This window comes from Spermophilus citellus (assembly GCF_964194105.1).
Source record: "Spermophilus citellus genome assembly, chromosome: 19".
NCBI lineage: Eukaryota > Metazoa > Chordata > Mammalia > Rodentia > Sciuridae > Spermophilus > Spermophilus citellus.
The window spans coordinates 11438449-11455451 of NC_138201.1; positions in this window are offsets into that span (position 1 = coordinate 11438449).

Here is a 17003-nt window from a genome sequence, read left to right on the forward strand (position 1 = left end):
TATAAGATTTTGTATCACTCTATTTTTTCTCTGCTTCCAAAACTTCATAGTTTTTTTTCCTAAATTGTTTTTTATTATTGTTTTTATTTTTATTTTTTGGTAGCAGGGATTGAACCCAGGGGCACTTAACCACTGAGCTACATCCCCAGCCCTTTTATTTTTTGAGATAGAGTCTTGCCAAGCTGCTTAGGGCCGCTCTAAGTTGTTGAGGTTGGCCCCTAACTTGAGATCCTCCTGCCTCAGCCTCCAGAGTCACTGGGATTAAAAGCATATGCCACCAAGTTTGGTTGTTGAATATATTTTTAACTGATATATAAACATATGAAAACTGTACATATTATGGGGTACCATGTGATGTTTTGATATACTTATGCATTGTGTCATGTTTAAATTTACCTGTCTCTTCAAACATTTATAATTTCTTCAGATAAAATCTTCTAAAATCCTTTCTTTTAGCTTGTTGAAGTATATAGTAAATTATAAGTTTTTTTTTCATCTCAGGCCATAATAGACTTTAATCTTCTACAAATAACTGTACTGTTTAAATACAAATGGGGATTTTGAGGAAAACATTATTTAATGATATAAATAGAAAACCATTAGTACTTGGCCATTCATTGTAAACTCATGGAGGGACTGACCAGTGGATAAGCTTTGGGAAACCTTGGCCCATCTATAGAGTTCATCCCATCCCCAGATTTACTTTGGTATAATTAACAAGTAAAATTTGTATACAGCATGATGCTTTAATATACATATACATTGTGAAGTGATTACTATAATCAGGCTAATTTGTCTTTTTGTGTCTGAGTTCTGTCTTTGTAATTGGTGCATCATGATTATGCACAATAGTGGGATTCATTATGCCATATCTGTGCATGCACATAAAATAATTTGATCAAACTTATTCTTCAGTACCTTCCCTTTCCCTCTCCTCCTCCCTCCCCTGATCTGTTTGCTTTTTTCTACTGACCCTCTTCTGTTATTGCTATTAATTAGTGCATTATAATCATGTATAAAAGAAAGATTCACTGTGATATATTTGTGCATGGACACAGTCTAATTTGGTAGATTTTTTTCCCCCAGCAATTTCTCATGCTCTTATATCTTCTTTACTTAGAGAAATAAAAGTTTTACACACACACACACACACACACACACACACACACACGGTATATATAACATGATGGTTTGAAATATCTATACATTACAGAATGTAAACCAAAGTAATTAATATATGTATTACCCAAAACAAACTTTTTTAAATTTAATTTTTTATTCTAATTTATTATCTATGACATCAGAATTCATCACAATTCATTTTACACATATAGAGCACATTGTTTCATACCCCTAGTAGTAGACAGAGTGTATCCACACCATTCGTGTCCTCATACATGTACTTAGGGGAATGATGTCCATCTCATTCCACCATCGTATGTGTGTGAACATTTAAAATCTACTCAGTAGTTTTCAGGTATTGAATTCATTATTATTAACTGTCGTCACCATTTATACAATAGATCTTTAGAACACATTCCTCCAATACACCTGAAATTTGGTGTCCTTTTACTGACCTCTCTCCAATCCCTACCCCCTCGGTGCCTGGTCACTGTCTCCTACTCTACACTTCCCCAAATCCGTTGCTTAGACTCCCTACTTAAATGAGCTCTTAGCATTTTTGTCTTTTTGTCTCTGGCTTATTTCACTTTCCATGATGTTCTCCAGGTTCATGCATGTTGTTGAAATGGAATGATTTTCTTCTTTTCTGGGTTGAATAAAATTTCATTATGTATCTGTGTGTTGAATGTACGTGTGTGTATAGGTGTGTGCATACACACACATATGCATTCTACATTTTCATTATCTTCACTACTGTGAATGACACTGCAGTGAATGTGGGAATATATGTATCATGTCAGGATATGGATTTGAATTCCTATGGGTGTTCTAGTCAGATTTTTCACTGCGGTGACCAAAATACCTGAAAAGAACAAGGTAGAAGAGGAAAAGTTTATTTTGGGGCTCATGGTTTCAGAGGTCTCAGTTGGTAGATGAGTGACTCCTTTGCTCTGGGCCCAAGGTGAGGCAGAACATCATGGCGGAAGAGTGTGGTGAAGGAAAGCAGCTCAGGACATGGTCATCAGGAAGCAAAGAGCTCCACTCACCAAGAACAAAAGGCATGCCCCCAGTGACCCACGACCTTCTCCAGTAGATTCATGCACTGATTGGGTTAAGTCTCTTATAACCCAAACATTTTACCTCTGAACTTCCTTGTGTTTCCTCACACATGAACTTTTGGGGGGCACCTCATATCTAAAGTGTAACAGAATATATCCCCAGAATTAGAACTGTTGGATCATAAAGTAGCTCCATCTTTAATTTTTTGAGGAACATCCTTTTCCATAGTGACTATACTAATTCACATTCCTCTCCTTTCTTCACCAACATGTTTTGTCTCTCTTCTTTTATTTTTTTAGTAATAATCAGAAGAGCAGGTGGTATCATGTTATTTTGATTTTCATACCCTGATAATTAATGATATTGAGAATCTTTTCATATACTTGTGGGCTGTTTGCTTCTCGGGAACATGTCTATTCCATTCCATTGTCCATTTTTTTTCTACCAACCAGGATACTTTATTTATTTTTTCTCTTTATGTGATTTCCCTGTGTATTCTGAACACTAATCCTCTATCTTGATTTTGCAAATACTTTCTTACATTTTGTAGGTTACCTTTTTATTCCGTTCCCTTCTTCCTTTGCTGTGCAGAACCTTTAGTTTGAAGCAGTTCCGCTGGTTTCATTATGCTTTACTGCCTGAGTTTCTGGAGTCCTATTCATTAAATCTTTCCCAAGAAAAATGTCAGGGAGTTTCCCCCTGTTAGGGTTTGGATGTGAGGTGTCCCCCAAAAGCTCAAGTGTGAAACAACACAGGGAGGTTCAGAGGAGAAATGATTGGGTTGTGAGAGTCTTAACCCAATCAGTGAATTAATCCCCTGATAGGGATTCACTGAGTGGTAACTAAAGTGGTGGGTGTGGCTGGAGGAGCTGGGAATTGGGGGGTGGCTATGGGCTGTGTATTTTGTATCTGGAAAGTGGAGTCTTTCTGCTGCTTGATCACCATGTGAGCTGCTTCCCTATGCCACCCTTTCCACCAGGGCATTCAGCCTTATCTCGAGCCTGAGAAATGGAGCTGGCCTTCTATGGACTAAGACCTCTGAAACTGTGAGCCCTCAAATAAACCTTCAGTCCTTTACAATTGTGCTGTTCAGGTCCTTTAGTCTAGCAGCAAAAAAGTTGACTAATACACCCCCCCCCTATATTTTTTCCTAGGGATTTTATGGTTTCAAGTCTATTAATTTTTTTATTCTATTTAGATTTGATTTTTGTGTTTGATGCAAGATAAGGATTCAATTTCTTTTTCCCTTTGCATTTGGAAATATGCTTTTTCCAAATCCACTGATTAAAGAGACTGTCTTTTACCCATAGTGTCTTCCTGGTGTCTTTGTGAAAATTGGCTACCTGTATGTGTGGGTTTTATTCCTGGGATCTCTACTATTTTCCATTTGTCTGTATTTCTATGTTTTTGCTGGTACCATATTGTTTTGTTTACTGTAGTTTTAAAAAATTATTTATTTATTCTAATTTGTTATATATGATGGCAGAATGCAATTCATTTCATATTACACATAAGAGCACAATTTTTCAAATCACTGGTTGTAAACAAAGTATTTTCACACCATTCATGTCTTCTTACATGTACTTAGGGTAATGATGACTAACTCATTCCATGGTCTTTCTACCCCCTTGTACCCCCTCTTCCCCCGTCCCTTTGTCCTATCTAAAGATCCTCCATTCCTCCCATGCTCCCCACCCATGGCCATTATGAGTCAGAATCCTCATATTATCAAAGAAAACATTTGGCTTTTGGCTTTTGGGGATTGGCTTACTTCACTTAACATTATACTTTCCAACTTCTTCCATTTATCTTCAAATGGCATGATTTTATTCTCTTTTAATGCTGAGTAATATTCCATTGTGTATATATTACCAAAGTTTCCTTATCCATTGATCTACTGAAGGGCATATGGGTTGGTTCCACAATTTAGCTATTGTGAATTGTGCTGCTATAAAAATTAATGTGGCTGCATCACTACAGTATGCTGTTTTTAAATCCTGGGTATAAACCGCTGAGTGGGATACCTGGGTCAAATGGTGGTTTCATTCCCAGCTTTCTAAGGATTCTCCATACTGCTTTCCATGTTGACTGTACCAATTTGCAGTCCCACCAGCAATGTATGAGTGTGCCTTTTTCCCCCACATCCTTGCCAACACTTACTGTTGTTTGTATTCTTGATAGCTGCCATTCTCACGGGAGTGAGATGAAATCTTAGAGTAGTTTTGATTTGCATTTCTCTGATTGCTAGAGATGTTGAACATTTTTTCATATATTTGTTGATTGACTGTATATCATCTTCCAAGAAGTGTTTGTTCAAGTCCTTGGCCCATTTATTGATTGGGTTATTTGTTTTTTTTCATGTTAAGGTTTTTGAGTGGTTTATATATCCTAGAAATTAGTGCTCTTTCTGATGTGCTTGTGGTAAAGATTTGCTCCCATTCTGTAGGTTCTCTATTCACCTCACTGATTGTTTCTTTTGCTGAGAAGAAGCTTTTTAGTTTGAATCCATCCCATTTCTTGATTCTTGGATTTAATTCTTGTGCTATAGGAGTCTTTTTAAGGAATTTGGGGCCAATTCCAACATGATGGAGATTGGGACCTACTTTTTCTTCTGTTAGGTGCAAGGTCTCTGGTTTAGTTCCTGGCTCCTTGATCCCTCTTTGAGTTAAGTTTTGTGCATGGTGAGAGATAGAGGTTTAATTTCATTTTGTTACATGTGCCTTTCCAGTTTTCCCAGCACTATTTGTTGAAGAGGCTATCTTTTCTCCAATATATGTTTTTGGTGCCTTTGTCTAATATGAGATAACTGTAATTATGTGGGTTGGTTTCTGTGTCCTCTATTCTGTACCATTGGTCTACAAGTATATTTTGATGCCAATACCATGCTGTTTTTGTTACCATTGCTCTGTAGTATAAGGTCTGGAATAGTAATGCCACAAACTCATTCTTTTTGCTAAGGATTGCTTTGGCTATTCTGGGTCTCTTATTTTTCCAGATGAATTTCATGATTGCTTTTTCTATTTCTATGAGGAATGTCATTGGGATTTTGATTTTTGGATTGGATTGAATCTGTATAGTGCTTTTGGTAGTATGGTCATTTTTTTTTTAAGAGAGAGTGAGAGAGGGGAGAGAGTGAGAGAGAGAGAGAGAATTTTTTTTTAATATTTACTTTTTAGTTCTCGGCAGACACAACATCTTTGTTGGTATGTGGTGCTGAGGATCGAACCCGGGCCACACGCATGCCAGGCGAGCGCGCTACCACTTGAGCCACATCCCCAGCCCAGTATGGTCATTTTGACAATACTAATTCTGCCTATCTGAGAGCAAGGTAGATCTTTCCATCTTCTAAGGTCTTCTTTAACTTCTTTCTTTAGCATTCTGTAGTTTTTGATGTAGAGGTCTTTTACCTCTTTCATTAAGTTGATAAAAATATGGAATGCTTCAGGAATTTGAGTGTCATCCTTGCCCAGGGGCCATGTTAATCTTCTCTGCACCATTCTGATTTTAGTATATGTGTTGCTAAAGCGAGCACTACTGTAGTTTTATATTATACTTCATATTACCTTTGAAATCAGGCAGGGTGATGCCTTCAGTTTTTTTTCCTTTTTCCAGTTTTCTTTTTTTTTTTTTTTTTTGATATTTGGAGTTTTTCATGTTTCCCTGCAAATTTTGGTATTTTTTCTATTTATGAGAAAAATGTTATTGGAATTTTTACAAAGAGTTCATTAAACATCATTTTTAGTGATGTCCATGTTTTAACAGTATAAATTCTTGCAATCCATGAATATAGGCTACCTTTCCATTTATTTGTTTGTGCCTTCAATTTCTGTCATCAATGTGTCTTAATTTTCATCTTCTGCCTCCTTGACTGAATTTCTAAGTGTTATTATTTTTAATTCTATTGTAAATGGGATAGTTTTCTTAATTTATTTCCTATATTGTTGTCAGTATATATAATAAATGATTATGTGTTGATTTAATTATTTGTAACTTGGCTGAATTTGTTTGTTAGTTCCACCAGTATTTTTTATGGAATCTTTAAGGGGTTTTCTAAATAAGATTCTGTTATCTGCAAACAAACAGTCTTAACTTTTCCTTTCTAATTCAAAGGCCTTTCATTTCTTTTTCTTGTCTACTTTTTCTGGCTAGGACTTCCATTACTATATAGAATACAAATTGAGAATGGGAATTTTTGATTTAAACTTGACATCAGAGGAAAATTGTTTAGCTTTCCTTATTGGCTGTGATCTTAGCTGTGGGCTTGTCGTACAATGCCCTATGTTGAGGTACATTCCTCCTATACCTCTTTGTTGAAAGGGTGCTGATTTGTCAGATATTTTACTTCCATATGTTGAGATGAATATATTATTTTGTCCTTCATTCTGTTAATGTGTTCTATCTCATTTGCTGAGTCATATAGGTTCACTATGAATGCCAGGGATCAGTCCAAGTTGACTATGAGTCATGATTCCTTCAATGTGCTGTTGAATTTAGTTTGCTAGTGTTTATCAGGGATATTGGCCTATAGTTTTCTTTTTCTGAAGGACATATTTTTTTTTTTTGTTTTGGTATAGACCAATGCTGACCTCAAAAATAAATTTAGAAGGGCTCCCTTCTCTTCAACTTTACGGAGGAGTGTGAGGACTGGTGTTAATTCTTGAACTACTTAGTGGCACTCACCCATGCAGCCATCTGGCCCTGGATTTGGTCTTTTCTTTGTTGGGACATTCTGTTTATAGTTCAGTTACCTTACTCACCAGTCAGCTGTAGAGATTTTGTATTTTCAGTTTTGGTAAGTTTTATGTTTCTAGGGATTTTTCCATTTTTTAAGGGGTTATCAAAATGTGGGGTATAAACTTGTTCATAGTAGTTTCTTCAGATCCTTTGCATTTCTGTGGTATCAGTTGTAGTCTCTCCTCTTTCATGGCTGATTTTTACTTAGTTCTTCCTTTTTTTTTCCATTAATTTGGCTAAAGATTTGTCAATTTTTTTTTTAAAAAAACGAATTCTAACTTTCATTATCTTTTCTGTGTTTTTTACAGTCTGTTTCATTTATTTCTATTCTGATCTTTGTTAGTTCTCTTTTTTATATTTTTTGGGCTTAGTTTGTAGTCACATAATCAGGCAGCCCTAGAAGGTCTGTGGATCTGTTGAGGGATGTGTCCATCCAAGGTGGCCTCACAGAGAGTGAGCTCAGGGGTGTGGGAACTTCTCCTTCCCTTTGTTTTACTGCCGAGGCTTCCCCTGGCCAAACACAATGGGAAGCCAGAGCCTTGGATTCCACTGATATAATAGAGTTGGGTCAGCCTTTCATGGACAGAGAGCAAGGTTGAGGAAAGAGTGTGTGGAGTAGAAAACAGAATAACATCTGGCACAGCGCTTTGCCAGTGTTTTCAAATTTTTATATGCCTTGGTTAAGCAGGGCCTGTTTTTGGTACCAGGAAATATTTGAGGACATATATATTTACATATTTTATCCTTTAATTTCAGGATAAATGAAACCATGAGAGAGGTCCCCCCCTTTCTTTTGAAATAATTATTTATATTAACCTTTTTCTCCCTGAAGTTCTTGCTTCAAAGTCTTGAATGTTGCTGGACACAGTGGTGCATGGCTGTAATCCCACCAGTTTGTGAGGCTAAAGCGTGAGGAGCACAAGTTCAAAGCCAGCCTCAGCAACTTAAAGAGGTCCTAGGAACTTATCAAGATCCTGCTCTTAGAAAAAAAAATAGGGCTGGGGAGGTTGCTCAGTGGTTAGGCACCCCTGGATTCAGTCCTCTTTTGATTTGGCTTATGGAATATGCATATGTCTATTTGCAAATATGTGTGTGTGTGTGTGTGTGTGCGTGTATATATATATATATATATATATATATATATATATATATATATATATACACGCACACACATGAATTTATATATGTATATGGAAATCTCTTTATTGATCTACCTGTAACAGTGATTAAGACTCAGAAAAGGCTGATGTTCAACATGAGGAGAAAGATTAGTAGTCATATATATCAAGAAAAGATTTGAAGAGTATAATGCTATATTGAATACAAAGAATGATGCTAATAGATGGCTCATTTGAAGGAACACACACACACACACACACACACACACACACACACACACACACACATGATTCTAATGGTCTCTTCCAAGGAGAAGCAAGTTAATTTCAATTAATAATTTTTAGTAACATTTGTACCAGAGGTCATCAGACTCTGCCAGTTACTTTCAGTGCTTATGTAGCATTACCACTGTAAATTGTTGTTTAAACTTTGGGAGATAGGGAAGAGCAGAAATGTTTTAGGAAGGCACTCTGTGGGAATTGCCTCTAACTGTGCTCCTGCAGTCCACAGTACTGAGCTGTGGGAATGCGTTTGACTCTGCAGAGTCCATCTCCCAACCCTGTCTCCACGTTTTAGTAAGTGCAGGAACAGTTTGCTGTCATCTCCTTCCCTGGACTGAAGACTGAATCCTTCAATGCTACAAAGGCAAGCCGAGTTCCTTAAAATGTTCCTAGGACTTTTGATTTCAAACTGTAATCAGAAAACTAATTCCAAGTACAGATTTTTGTCACTCATAGCTGTGAGCTGACATTGAACTGGCTATATTTTAGACTTTTAAAAGCTGATTAAATTCATGTTAACTCAGGTCTTTCTACTCCCTTCTTGCTGTTCAAATGTCAGTGTATAATCAGGAATCCGTCAGCACACCTCTCTGGTTTCTGGGAAAAGGGCCTATTCTCCCACCACAGTGACCATTGGTTGATTTTCATGAACCTCCTAGATTTCCACTGATGAAAATTTAAGTAGCTTAAATCTTTTCTACAAATTACCAGGTCATTTAAAAATAAATTGGGCTCATTTTAATCTAATTCCTAATGCACAACTGCCTGGGGAGTTATTTTCAGCTCCGTTTGTTGCAGTTTGCAATTATCATGCTCCTTTTAGAGAAAAGGAAAAGTAGCAGGACTATATTTCATGAGAATTACCAATGATCTTTCAGAGCAACTCATATTTAAGCCGAGTAATGGGAGAAATGAAGGACAGAATGGGTAATGATGCTGACTCAAGAAGGTCTAGCAAAAAGTAGAAATAAACGGTGAAGGGATACTGTTTCGGTGCTGACATTTACCTTGCTCGAAGGTAAAAAGATCCCAGGTCTGCAAATTATGACATTTAGTGTAAATAACTGAGGGGACTTGATGATATTCTAAGCCTGCTGGGACTTTGATTCCATGAGTCCGAAGCTGCCAGCACAATTTTCCTTGGACTCTTTGTGATTTCAAGAGGACAGGACTTGTGTGCTTCATTTCTGAAATGAACAAGGTAATTCAGCCATTGATTAAACCAGAGAGAATTGCTTTGACTCCCCAGTCTCAGATTACCAATTCAGAATTGATTTCTCACTCTTCCAAGTTCTGTACCATAGAACAGTGGAGGAATTACAGGAATCATTTTCCCCAGCTCGGAGGGAAATATCTGTCTCTGATACCCTGCCCAGCGTTGTCAGAGTCAGTGGTGTAGAAACACCTGCAAGGTGTAAATCAAAGATTGTAGAAACTCGGAGGAAGGAAGGTTGGTGTTCCATTTGGAAGGGGAAGGTGGAATACTCCTAGAATCTTCATGACATTCGTGGCTGTTGACAACACGTCAGTCAGCTTTCTATCGCTGCAGCAAATTCCGGAGATAAGCAAATACTTAGAGAAAAGGTTTATTTTGGTTCAAAGTTTTAAAGGTTTTGGTTCACAATTTGGTGCATGTATTGCTTTCAGTTCTGATTGGGGATCTTGTATCATGACGGCAGCATGGGGTGGAACAAAGACATAAACCTCATGGCTGGGACAAGGGGAAGAAGACAACAGGGTTCCACAGTCCCCTTCAAGGGAGCACTCCCAGTGACCTCAGACCTCCCACCAGGCCCCACCTCTTGAAGGTTCTGCCATTTCCAATGGTGTCAAGCTGGGACCAAGTCTTCAACACAGGGCCCTTTGGAGGCATCCCAGATCCAAGTGACAGCAGACAGGAAGGTTGATCACTTTGGCAAGGTAGGGATGTGGGTACATTTAGATTGAGAGTAATAGCTGAGGGGAGGTAAGTGATTCATTTAGAGCTGGACAAGAAACTCAGTTTTGAACAGGGGGGGCTAGTGGTTGACACAGTTGTCCAGCAAGTGGACAGGTGGTAGAATGCTGGACCCAAGTATGTGAATGTTCTGCTGTGGGCAGCAAGAAAACAGGAGACCATTTCAAGAGTAAAATACCAAATCAGTAAAGACAAGGCTGGGAATCACTTTTATTCCTTCAAATCTTTCTGAACAAATACCATTATGCTGTTTTGCTACTTTGGCATTTTAATGGAGTCCTTTAATTTCCCTCTCCCCCCCAAGTTTAGAGAGAACAGAAGGAGCTTTACTTCTAAAATAATATTGACATATGAGCTAGCTTTCTGCAAACATAAAAGAGGATAATTAGCAAGCATATGTTTGATTCAAATTTAGATTAAAAATGCTCCCATGTATTTAAAAGTGGTTACCTTACCCTTTGCATGGCAAATAGCTAATAAACAAATCTAATTTTATATTATGCAATGACTTGTAAGTCTCATGTAATCCTCCCTGTGTACCTGAGAGGATAATGATGACCATAGACATAAAGATAGTTGACATTTCCCAGCATAATCTAAGTGTCTGACAATATAGTATTTCTTTAAACCTAATACCACCACAAATTAAGCACTATTATTTATAGCTACTTTTTATCTTCTTCAAGGTGAAGAGCCTGAGGCCCAGAGAGGCTGAATATTGTGCCAGAGGCCACACAGCTAGTCATTGGAAGAGCTGGGATTTCAGGTCTAATTATCCATGATCCCCATCAGTTTTCCCAGGCTCCCTCTGCTAATGCAGTAAGGATTATAATCCAGATGATGGAAACATAGAAACTAAGACATAAAAGTATAATAACTTACATAAAATCTCCCAGAAATGGTGAACTACAGTATCTGGAAATGAACAACTCTTCTTAAGACTTGTAGCAGGTGGAATTTTTTTTTTTCCATCAGTGCATAATCCAGCAGTGGTGGGATTTGTTGTTATGTATTTGTACCTGCACGCACAGTCCAGTATCATTCCCCAGTATTTCCCCTTTTCTTCCTCTCCTTGCTCCCCCTGATGTCTTTTCTCTACTCTATGCATCTCCCTTTGGTTTTCATGAGTATCCACCTCCCACCTGCCGCACTGGCCCAGTTTCTTTTCTCTTTCCCTCTCTAGCTAGCAAGTGGATTTTATTAAAATGCAAATTTGGCTACAAGTAGATGGATCTTTGGCAGGACTAGTGGACTGGTAGAGATTTTGATGTTGGGACCAGTGGTGAATGCTGAACTGCTGAGCCTCCCTTAGGAACAATTTATAACAAGAGACAGATTTCCAAAATCTCAGCCAGACCAGGAGTACACACTCCCCTTCAATGTTCTTACCATAGCCAAGATCAAGTTCTAGCGTGGCTTTTCTAAAGCAATTGATACTCATCTGTTTTTCTATTTATTCCATTTGTTTTTGACTGAGTTTCTCCACCTCTGTACCATTGATATATTAGGGCAGTTAATTATGTCTTGTGTTTTACAGGATGATTAGCAGTATCCCTGGCCTCTTCCATTAAATGCTAGTAGCTCTGATGGCAAAACTTGTCTCCAGACATTGCTCATTGTCCCCTGGGGAGTGAATCATCCTCATTGGAGATACACATTTTCTCCCCCTACCAAGCTGTCATCACTCCTCCTCAGCTACAGGGGGCACTAGGTCCTAGGCTAGAACAGTGTTTCATCTGAAGTTTAAGCGGTCTGGATTTGCTAACCAGGAAACACAAATAACACAATTAAGATCATTTTTAGAAATTATCTAAAGATGTTTTATGCATTTGATTTTTTCTCAGAAGGGGCCTTAGCTTTCAAAAACTTCTCAAAGAGGTGTGGGGCTTTCAAAATGATTGAGCTTCTTTCTCTTGAGGCAGTACTGTGGACCACTAATCTGAGATTTTTATCTTGAGCTGAGTGTCTGCTTGGAAGTACACACACACACACACACACACACACACAGACACACACACACTTAGTTACAACAAATACTAAAGCATTTAAAGCATTTCTACCATCTGGGGTACTAACACTATACAGACACAGAATCCCAGCAAATCACCCTTGTCCCCAAGGTAGGCCAGGGCTGTTTAAATGGGGACACTGCTACTAATGGAGCACTTTGCAGCAGGGCATATTTCTCTGTCAGGGAGGGAAGGGAGGAAGCTCAGATGGCGCAGTTGGTGAGCTGGCTCCTGCTCTGGCTCCTGGCATGAGGGTTAGAGGTTTCATCTTATGTGGTATTCTCCTGTAATCTTGAAGATCATCCCCAGGGAATGGCATTAGCTTTACAGGGGGATTCTGGTTGGTAGGAAACAGTTACTGTAAAAGTTTTGTTTTCTGCCTCCAAGTAATTATCAGAGTTTTGTTTGTTTGTTTGTTTGTTTGTGTTTTGATATTATGGATGGAACCCAGGGTGCTCTATGACTGAGCTCCATCCCTCACCCTTCTTATTTTTCATTTTGAGACAAGGTCTTGCTAGGTTGACCAGGGCGGCCTTGAACTTGGATCCTCCTGCCTCAGCTTCCCTAGTAGCTGGAATTACAGGTGTGGGCCACCATACCTAACACAGTTCTGTCTTATTTCTAGACCAAACCCTAAAGTTCTCAAAATAGAATTGGTAGACTTTTACATGAAGAGGAGTTGGAGGGAGGAGATAGTAAGGATTAAAGAAAGAAAGAAAGAAAGAAAGAAAGGAACAAAATTAAATTCCAGAAATTGGCAAGTATAGAAAGCCAGGAGAGACTCTTAGTGCTGATTCATTCTAAGCAAGGTCCTTTCCCTCAGAATGTGAAAATGTCTGGGATTTCATACCTCAGCTCCAGTTTGCATTTTCTCCCTTCTAGAATGAACTAAAGAGGATGAACTAGGCCTTTTTCTCTTTTGGTTTTGATCACTAGTCCTAGCGATAAAACTAATGTGGACTAGAGATGTGACTCTAAAAATATTGGCTGTTGCTTCTTGATGAGTTCCAGGTGTTTTCATGGCTCAAGAAAGAACAATTTGAACACGTAAGTCATTTGCTCAGTTCTTTTATGTTATTTTTGATAGCATGGATTGAACTCAGGGGCACTTAACCACTGAACCACATCCCCACCCCTTTTTGTTATTTTATTTGGAAACAAGAGCTCACTGAGTTGCTTAGGGCCTTGCTAAGTTACTGAGGATGGCTTTGAACTTGGGATCCTCCTGTCTCAGCCTTCTGAGCCACTGGGATTACCTGCGAGTGCCACCATGCCTGGCTGCTCAGTTCTTTTAAGTAAATGTCTTATAATTTTGTGCCTCTCCACTATAACATAACCAGCATGGTTTGCTTATTTGTAATGCATAAATGACTTATTAAAAGTTTCTAAAATTTTTCATGGGCTTCACTACTATGAACTCAATGTTGGTTCCCACCCCTCCATCCCAGATATGATGAAATCCTAACTTCCAAATTTGGAAGTTGAGGTAATTAGATCATGATGGCAGAACTCTAATGGAATTGGTGTCCTTAAAAAGAGGAGGAGAACGGTTGTGGGGGTGTAGCTCAATGGCAGAGGGGATGCTTAGCATGCAAAATGCCTTGTGTTCAATCTCCTACACCAACATGAATACGAAAGTATGAGACATAGAATCCGTGTCACTCCCTCTATTCCATGTGAGGACACAGCAAGAAGAGGCCAATTGGTGCTCTCATCAGACTTGGAATATGCCAGCATCTCAGTCTTGACTTTTCAGGCTCCAGAACTGTGAGAAATAAATTTTCTGTGTAAGCCATTTGGTCTTTGGTATTTCTTTTACAGCAATCACCTATTGGAAACTTTGCTAAGAGTTCAGGGTGATAAGCTGGCTCTTCTCTTTGTCTTTTTGTACTAGGGATTGAACCCAGGGTGCTTAACCACTGAGCAACATCCCCAGCCCTTTTTAAATATTTTATTTAGAGACAGGGTCTCACTGAGTTGTTTGGGGCCTCACTAAGCTGCTGAGGCTGGCTTTGAACTTGTGATCCTCCTGCCTCAGACCTCCTGAGCCACTGAGATTACAGGCTTATTCCACCACGCTCAGTTTCTCTTTGTCTTTTAAGGTGAGGAAATGTAGGGAATGTAGTTGGGTAAGCCATCTTCCTACTGCAAGAGAAAATTCTGCTTAAGAATGGAGCTACCTCAAAGGGAAATGAGGAGGAGAAGTATAAATGGTCCTAGGAGCATCATGGATCCTGCATGTCTCGTGATGCCTGAAGTAGATCTCACTGTGGATTGTCAGTTATAGAAGCTGATAATTTCTCTTTCCACTCAGCCCATGAAGTTTCTTCTTTCTGTCATTTGCCATTATAGATTTCTAATGGATCCGTTTTCTTACCTGTCAGTCTGGCTGATGCCATAATCTTATTGTTATTGTTTTAAACCCATTTAGTATTTCTTTCTTTTAGGAAAGAATACAAACAATAGATAGCCTTAACATGAAATAGACCTGAGTTCAAACCCTTATTCTTCTATTTATTAGTTGCATTATTTAGGGTGTAGGTATTTAACTTCTAGAGTCTTTATTTTCTTAATCTGTAAAATAGGAATAATGAAAGTTGTAAATATCATTAAAGAGAATGATATAAATTATTTGTCAATATGCTGGTTCTGTCTCTCATTAGTTTGACCTTGTAATGCATAAATGACTTATTGAAAGTTTCTAAAATTTTTCATGGGCTTCACTACTATGGACTCAATGTGAACCTCCAACTTTTCCTTGAATACCCATTCCAATGGGCTTATCTCCTACTTTGCAAATACAAAAATTGATAGGCTCTATTAAAAAAAAGAATGCTCATATCTGAAGAGATCACATATAAATGTTCACATGGTCTCATATGCACCTACCATCTGAAACTCCCATAGATGTCCTCATTTTACAGCTAAGCGGAATGAGAATAAGTGAGAATGAATGTCTTCTATCCAGAGTTAAGTCAGTATCAAATCTGGGGTTCAAGCTTAAGTGCTCTTGCTGTAATTTCTGTTGTTGTTGCTTAATTGTTCCAGAGTTCTCCCACATCAAACAGGAAAAGCAGGCATGTGTGGTGGAAACTGACTGGAACAGATTTCCATCATCCTGAAAATCGATCTGAATGATGGAAGTGAGTCCGGATGTTTGGAAAGTAATAATTATCTTTGGGTGTCTCTAATCTATTTGCAGTCCTTTCATAAAACAGCACCAAAGAAACATTTATTCCATATTAAGATTATTATCCACAGGGAGCAAAGAGAATAGAACTTCCTGTCCTGCTCATTGCTCTCAAAGGATTGCTTCTAACTCCATCTGGTTGCATAGATGAGTTAAAATACCAGGTAGGGAACAGGCCAGGTGACTTCCATGTCCCAGAGGATGGTGAGCTCTTAGAATTAGCTAGTCTGTGACGTTCATGTTTCTTTCTCCTCTCTCCCACTTTGCAGATGCTAGCTGCTGTGTAGGATTCTGGGTAAAAGCCTAGCAGGATACATATAATGTTCTGTATGGATTTTTAAGACCCCCCATCTTCTGTATAGACTTTGCAACTATAAAAATGTTCAGGGTGGTTTTTCAGCTTTATTTTATCATGGGCAAAAGAGGCATGCATGCACAATTGTGCATTCTACTATAGGTAGGCATACTGGGATGTGAGGTGGGCAGTTTCCCTGGCAACCTTATTTACCTGAAAGGTGAGTCCTTCACATATTTTCATAGTCATGCACGATGCTGTTAGGAGCAGAGAGATGAGGAGTGTTGAAGCCCAGAATAAAACTGGAGATGTTAACTGATTTTATTCCAAAACCAAGGTTGAGAAATCTCAGAGAATGCACAGCACTCCATGCATTAATATTTCCAACGCCTTTTTATCTACTTCCTATTCTATTTCAGAAAACCTATGGTGTCACACAAGACTGTGAATCCACAAATAGCAAAGATTTCTATGGCAGACACTTATTTTCAAAATATTTTTTATATCCATGAGTTTGATAGCAAACATTGAGCATTCTAAGTTTTCTCAGCAAAATCTGTGTGTCTTGGGTTGGGGGAGGCAAAGTATCAATGATGACTCCAGTAAAATGTCACCTCAATTGAACATTCAAGTCAGCATAAGCTCAGATACATCTTTGTGGACTCATTAGACTAAGTATTTGTGTAGTGGGCAATGAGGGTCAGGACACCGAGCTCTGGAAGCAATATTTTATTAGTGGCACCATGGCCCAGAGGAATAATTCCCAAAGTCTGAGCCCTGAGCACAGTAGGGCTTTTACTTTTATATGTCAGCAAGTTTTGGGTGCATCAAGACAACAAAGTTGGTGCAATTTTATTGGAGGGAGCATTCTGCATTCCCTATATGGGTGCAAGCTTGTCAATAGCTTCGGGACTCTGAGTTCATACAGCTTAGGGACTTTTACTGCACTAAACCTAAAGGGGAATTGTTCTGTCCCTGTTACGTTGTTACCTGCTTCTGCAACTGTGGTTTATCTTTTACAAGTGCCTGTTAGCTGCTGCAAGCCTCTATGGTTAAATGTCAGTATGCAAAACCACAGCCTTCACCATATTTGAAACCTGGAAAACGCATAACCCCATCTTTGTTTTCTTCTTCCAGACTTCAGTTGGAGTCTGGGCTGCCAGGTTGATATTTCTATTCCTTATTAATCTTGGTTGGCAAAAAAGGATGGAGCTATTGCTTAATCTGAACTGAATCT